This window comes from Chelmon rostratus, chromosome 17 (genome assembly GCF_017976325.1).
Source record: "Chelmon rostratus isolate fCheRos1 chromosome 17, fCheRos1.pri, whole genome shotgun sequence".
Lineage (NCBI taxonomy): Eukaryota > Metazoa > Chordata > Actinopteri > Chaetodontiformes > Chaetodontidae > Chelmon > Chelmon rostratus.
This window is the reverse complement of record NC_055674.1, coordinates 19,992,168-19,998,752: the sequence shown is the minus strand read 5'-3', so window position 1 is coordinate 19,998,752 and position 6,585 is coordinate 19,992,168.

The following is a 6,585-nucleotide window of genomic DNA, read 5'->3' as shown; positions in this document are numbered from 1 at the left end:
AGATGAGCAAAGAGGAACCAAGCAAGAGTTGTGAAAAAGGAAATGACCAGATCGGGTATGGGTCAGTTTTGTGGTTATGTTTCTGTGGTACAGCTAGGGTGTAGCGCTATGATAAGAAAACTATATGACCGTATGAGGAGTTGTTTGTACCAATAGAAGTGCATGACTAAAACGGGCTGTGGTAAGTGAACGTCCATGAAAAGTACAGAAAGGCAGATCATGACAAACTATCAGAGAATAAGTGAAATAGTCATTTTCCATCACACATTCCCTTCTTTTTATCTTTCTTTGATAAACATTAGTATACTCATCAAAGTGAAAATTACATCAGATACATCAATTCCTGGCAGATTGAAGATGCATCATCAGAAAGCAGTTGCTGTTTCTGTGGACATAGGCATTCAAGCACAATTAGCAACTTGGGGGCAATCATCATCTTCACCATCATCAAAATAATCTGGAAAAGCAAAAAGGTCAGGAGTGTCAGGGCCTAAATCCTTCTGGTTTAACAGAAGATACTGTCCAGTGTGGCCTGAAACTGTGTCCCCTATCCATCGGTACATCAGTGCCTTCATACGTGTGAATGTACACGAACAGAACCACAGTACAATACCAAATGTGATCAAAACAGGAATAAGTATCTGAACCGGCATTGCACCCCAGAGGCCGAATCTCTCGGAAAACCATTTGTTAAATGAGCAACCTGCTGAATCAGAGGAACCGAATGCATCATGTATAGTTTCGAAAGAGTGAATGACAGAAGTGATATTATCAGAATTAGCTGGAACAAGAGCAGCACATGCATCTCCAGTGAAATTTAAAGTGGTACACAAGCCACCAGTCTTTGCCGTCAGGAAATCGAGTGCCATAGAGTCGGTGATTTTGTATATATGGTCGGCCAAAAAGGTTACACTCACAAAGAAACACCCCAGTGGTATGAGGCCAGATCATGAAACCGTGCCATATCGCGTCTCACACGGTGATGGGAATTAAAGGGTTTAACAGCCAATATTTTGGATGAACAATGGTGTGGTTCAGCAGAGTGCAACATCCATACCATCTGCAGGGCAGAAACAAATACAGGTTCGTGCTGCAGTGCCACAACTGTTAATATGACATCCCTTAACATCCCTGCCTTGAAAAAGTTCAAAGAAATGGTCAGAAGCTATGAGATTTATTTATGCCTGGTATTGTAGCAGAGGCATGATCAGTGTTATATGTTTCACATGATGTTATGCTCATATTTTGTTTTACTGTGGTCAGATTTGGAACTCTGTTCAGACACTAGACCGTTGACTACACCTCCTTCAACGTACTTCATTTGTCTTTGTGCTGATGCACAGCAGGATTGAAATCATCATGTGGTTCAGGAATCTTATTGCAATGACTGGCGTTCACCCAAGTGGAGGGTCCTTCAGCTTTCAGTGCTGTTGGGGTTGTCGGAAGAACTTGGAAGAGGCTGGTGCATTTTCTTTGTTTCCAGTGCTCCCTCATATCATCGTTGATCACCACCCAGTCACCAGGCTTGAACTTGTGTTTGTAGAGCTGAAAGGGAAGCTGTTAAGTTGACACTAAACTTCAACACTTGTCTTCATACAGCTTAGAGTGTCAAGAAACAGTCCCTGGTCTAAGGCCTGTGTTTGGAGTCTCAAATGGACTTGAGCCATGTTTGTTTCTGACTCGTATGCGCATGTGGAAACGCACACGAGGAAGTGCTTTTACCCGAGAAGGTTGATAAACTGGAAGGAAGTGGGAAAATTTTCAACCCATTTGCTGAACATATCCACCAACACCAAACAATGTTTCTGTCCTTCATATCGTGAGAATTCTATGAAATCCATCATCCAACGCTCAAAAGGGCCTTGTGGGGAAGGATGATCCATGTAACACATCGTTTACAATAATCAGAGGCGAATGTTGAAAACCCTCTGGTGTACCAGCTACCATTGCTGTTGTTGTAATGGAAAATGTCACTATAACAGTGTGCGCTTAGTGAGGACTCTTTACTTCTCTGTTTCTCATGTTGTGAGAAGCCTCCTGTTTTGTCTACCCTCAACTTCTCAGCACAGTCACCCTCTGTGCCAGCACAAGAGACACAACATGTCTTCATGACCAAATATGGTAGTATGCCTTATATCATTTCTTGTTTCTGTCTTTCCTGAATAAAAAAGGGCAGACTCTTATGCTGTAAAGCTGAGAGGCTCGCCCTGCGCAGAGCTAAGGCCACGACAAAGACAATAACGTTTGACTGAGTACTTTATGTGTCATCTCACATGGGCAGGCATAGATGTGGGATTTCCACTACACTGTACGCATTCCCCCTCTGCCCACATGAGCTTTTCCAGGGGCTAACGTGGCATAGATGGAGAAAAGGGCACATGGCAAACATGGTTTTGAATCAGGCCCAAGCCACATTTTGTTTGGAAGCATGGCTTCAGAATTTGACTTTAGTGCTTTTCTTCGTTGGTAGCTACCAACAAAGAAAAGCACTAAGAAGTTGTGCTGAGAAGTTGAGGGTAGACAAAACAGGAGGCTTCTCACAACGTGAGAAACAGAGAAGTAAAGAGTCCTCACTAAGCGCACACTGTTATAGTGACATTTTCCATTACAACAACAGCAATGGTAGCTGGTACACCAGAGGGTTTTCAACATTCGCCTCTGATTATTGTAAACGATGTGTTACATGGATCATCCTTCCCCACAAGGCCCTTTTGAGCGTTGGATGATGGATTTCATAGAATTCTCACGATATGAAGGACAGAAACATTGTTTGGTGTTGGTGGATATGTTCAGCAAATGGGTTGAAAATTTTCCCACTTTCTTCCAGTTTATCAACCTTCTCGGGTAAAAGCACTTCCTCGTGTGCGTTTCCACATGCACATACGAGTCAGAAACAAACATGGCTCAAGTCCATTTGAGACTCCAAACACAGGCCTTAGACCAGGGACTGTTTCTTGACACTCTAAGCTGTATGAAGACAAGTGTTGAAGTTTAGTGTCAACTTAACAGCTTCCCTTTCAGCTCTACAAACACAAGTTCAAACTTGGTGAGATCAGATCATGTGAAACACGTCACCAGTTGCAGCATCGCCCTTTGCAGATGCATCTGCGGAAGCGTTATCTACTGAGATAGGGTCAGAGTTGTTAGTGTGAGCATCACAATTCATCACACCAACTTTTTCTGGCAACTTTATAGAATCCAAAAGAGCAGAGACAAGGTGATGATTTGCTACAGGTTTACCAGCACCATCTTCCTGTGTAGGGAGAAGAGAAGCTGGATTTAGGGTGGAGCAACAGTAAACGGTGGCATGAGGCATTTCCAATAATGTAGTGTGATATCTCGACCAGCGCTGCACAGACGACATCCTTCGTGTGTGTGCATTTGCCAAATCGACAATGGAGAAATGCATCGCGTCAGGTGGGATAAGGGACAGAATGGAGTGTGAGTTGGCAACTTTCAGTGCCCGAGGGTGAATTGCAGCATTCACAGCTTGCAAATTGCTATTCATGTCTTTGTTCATCTGTGGACACATCAGGGAAACACTGGTCAAGGCTCCCTAGCAAGATACTCACTGTCTGCCTTGTGTAATTATTTAATGTGCACTGAGTATTTTAAAGTGTCATTCATTTCCAGGTACATTTGTCCACCCCGTACCCCCCCAATGGCACCCTGTATATGAAAATTATCTACACTTTAAATCTTAAGTGTAATGGAGGTGCTGCACTGTGCCCATCTGCAGGAAGGAGTGGGAGTCAGTGTCAGGCTGGGACTCGAAACAGGACTCAGACACAGAAAGTTATATGACACAGCTTTATTAGACACGCAATCCAGAGACCTCTAGACTGAGTGACAAATCAGGCTATGAAAGTAACATAACTTAGTGTGGAATGGGAATACAAACTAAACAACACAAGAAAAAAAAACAATACAACAAAAATCGCTCCGAATGGAGGATTTAAAAAGGCTACAAAACTTAAGTGAACAAAAACACTCCAGAGGGAGGAGGATCTCAAAATGCTATGTAGACGAAAAACACTCCAAAAGGAAGAAAACCAGACTAGAGAAAAACAAAATAAAATTCACTCCTGAAAAACAGAGGATCTATCAATTAATAATGACTGTCAAACAAAAAAAAAACACTTTTAAAGAGGACAATAATTTGGCTATGAGAAAAACAAAGACAAGAAGGCAAAAACTAGACAATGAAATTTACAGACAAAAAAAATCACTCATATAGAGGAACAAAGGCTTACATGGACAAAACTCTGTGGCTGTGGGCAAAGGACAAGCACAGGCTCGGGTGAATCAACCAACAGACAAAGACGCTCTGGCACAAGACAAGGGAGACACAGACTCTTTGAGCACATGGAGGGTAATGGGGAACAGGTGGAGACAATGGGTAATCAGGGCAGATGCACCAGTGACACATGAGGAAGGACAAGTGCTCTGAAACGAGAGGAAAGTTAGACTTTCAAAATAAAACAGGAAATGGAAAGACAGAAAACCCAAGACGAGACAAACCTCACCACGGTGTGACAGTCAGTGTGTTAACTTTGTTTTCATGGTGAGAATATGTTGCTCACCCTCTGGTGGGCACCACAGAGCCCTGCACGCCATAACAAGCAGACACCAGAACAGTTTCTTCACACACTGATGGACAGTTCTATCAGTCAATAACCCTGAAAGACTAAAACATCCACTCACCTACAAATCATAGATTATATATTCACTGTTTAATACACACTGTTTTCAACACATATCGTACACTATCATCACTGTCAAATAGAAATCTTGCTTGCTGTATTTACTGCCTGTTTAAAGGCATTGTGTGCTGTGACTCATTATTGCTTTTTATGTATATTTTTATATATGCACACCTATTTTTGGACCTTCTTGTCTGTATGTGATGGTTCTCTGTGTCTTTTACCTTTCATTATTCAGCTTTGTCATCCTTGTCACTTATCTGTGTCTCTGTTTCTGCTGGAACTGTGTGATAAACTGAGAGCAACTTCAAACCCGTCCCATTCCTGCTATGTGTGCACATACGTGGCCAATAAAGCTGATTCTGATAAAGAGACGAAAGCTGCCACTGAGAGCTGAAAAACTGCCAGATCTGGACATAAAGTTGCCACGGTGGCAACAGCAGATCACTCCACAACCTCAAGTGAAACTTTGACATGCATACTGTGTGGGGTTTTCAGTGTGCACTGCCAAGATGAGTTGAGAAGAATAAGATATGTATCTGAAAAAACTCCCTGATGCTTTGAGGAACATCTGTCATGCTTTAAGAATGACAAATGCATCACACTTAAAAAAATATGATATAACATACCTGGTTGCTTATTATTACAAGTTGGCATGTAGAAATACAACATTACTGTCTCACATATTCAATCTTTTTGTCACATCATGTGTTTTCTGCAGTAATATCACTTTTTTGATGTGTACAGTTTGTGCACATCAATAATGCAGCTGTGAACCAATTCAAATACAAGTTTCAAAACATAAAGATGTCTTCATGAAAGGTCCAAATTCTATTTTCACAAAAATCTAATGCATGGACTTCTGGTGTAACTCTGTGACATTTAAAATCAGGTTCAGTGCAGTCAAGGGTTTTTGGATTTTTTTTTCAAATTTTTTATATTTCAAGTTTCATAGAAAATGTAGCTGAAATACAACTCAGTATTTAGTGTCATTGGCTCCCGAACTTTTTAGCTTGTGAGTTTGTAAACAAAGTGTTGCCTGTCTGCGATTCCTCATCACAGGCTGGAAATATCTGTGCATGGTGGCCAGTTCAACAAAGGAAAGATTAACAAAAATCTGAAAAAATACACAGAATTTATATTTGCAGTTTTATTGTATTTTCTAGTCCACACCTCAGTCCAGTAGGTGGTGATAAAGCAGTAACATGTTTGATACCAGCCAGCTAATCACAGTCGAACGGAAACTTCCTCAAACCTCAGAAAGAGCCTGCATTCTGCTATATTAGCATATTTTAACCTGTGACCCCACAAAATAATGTTGTTGTCTAATGACATGCTCCTTGGCTAGTCATTAATGTTAGTAGCGCTAGCTTAGTGTTGCAGTTAGTTAGCTAGTTAGCCGGGCATGCTAATAAGTTCAGCTTACATTAAAGTAGATAAAGACAAAAATCCCTGAAGCATTTGTTAAATTCCATAGAAAGAGATGCGATGGCTGTTGCATAACTCATCATTTGCGCACCGATGTTGTCCTTTGGGAAACTGTCAATGACCTCTTTCAAAGCTGGGAAATGCACGGTGCAGGGCTCTGTCTGGGACAAGTGTCTTTGGAAAAGTTGCAGCTTGATTCCAAATGCCTTGATGTGAGCGTACAGCTGGCTCACCATTGCATCTTGTCCTTGCAGATTAACATTCAGCGCATTCAGATGCTTCGTTATGTCAACCAAAAAAGCCAAATCTGCCAACCATACAGGATCGGACAGTTCTTCCATCGGTTGCCCCTTTTCACCCAAAAAACGTCCAATTTCCTCTCTGAGAGAGAAAAATCGCTGCATTGCGGACCCACGACTTGGCCACCTCACATCGCTGTGATATATTACGTCTC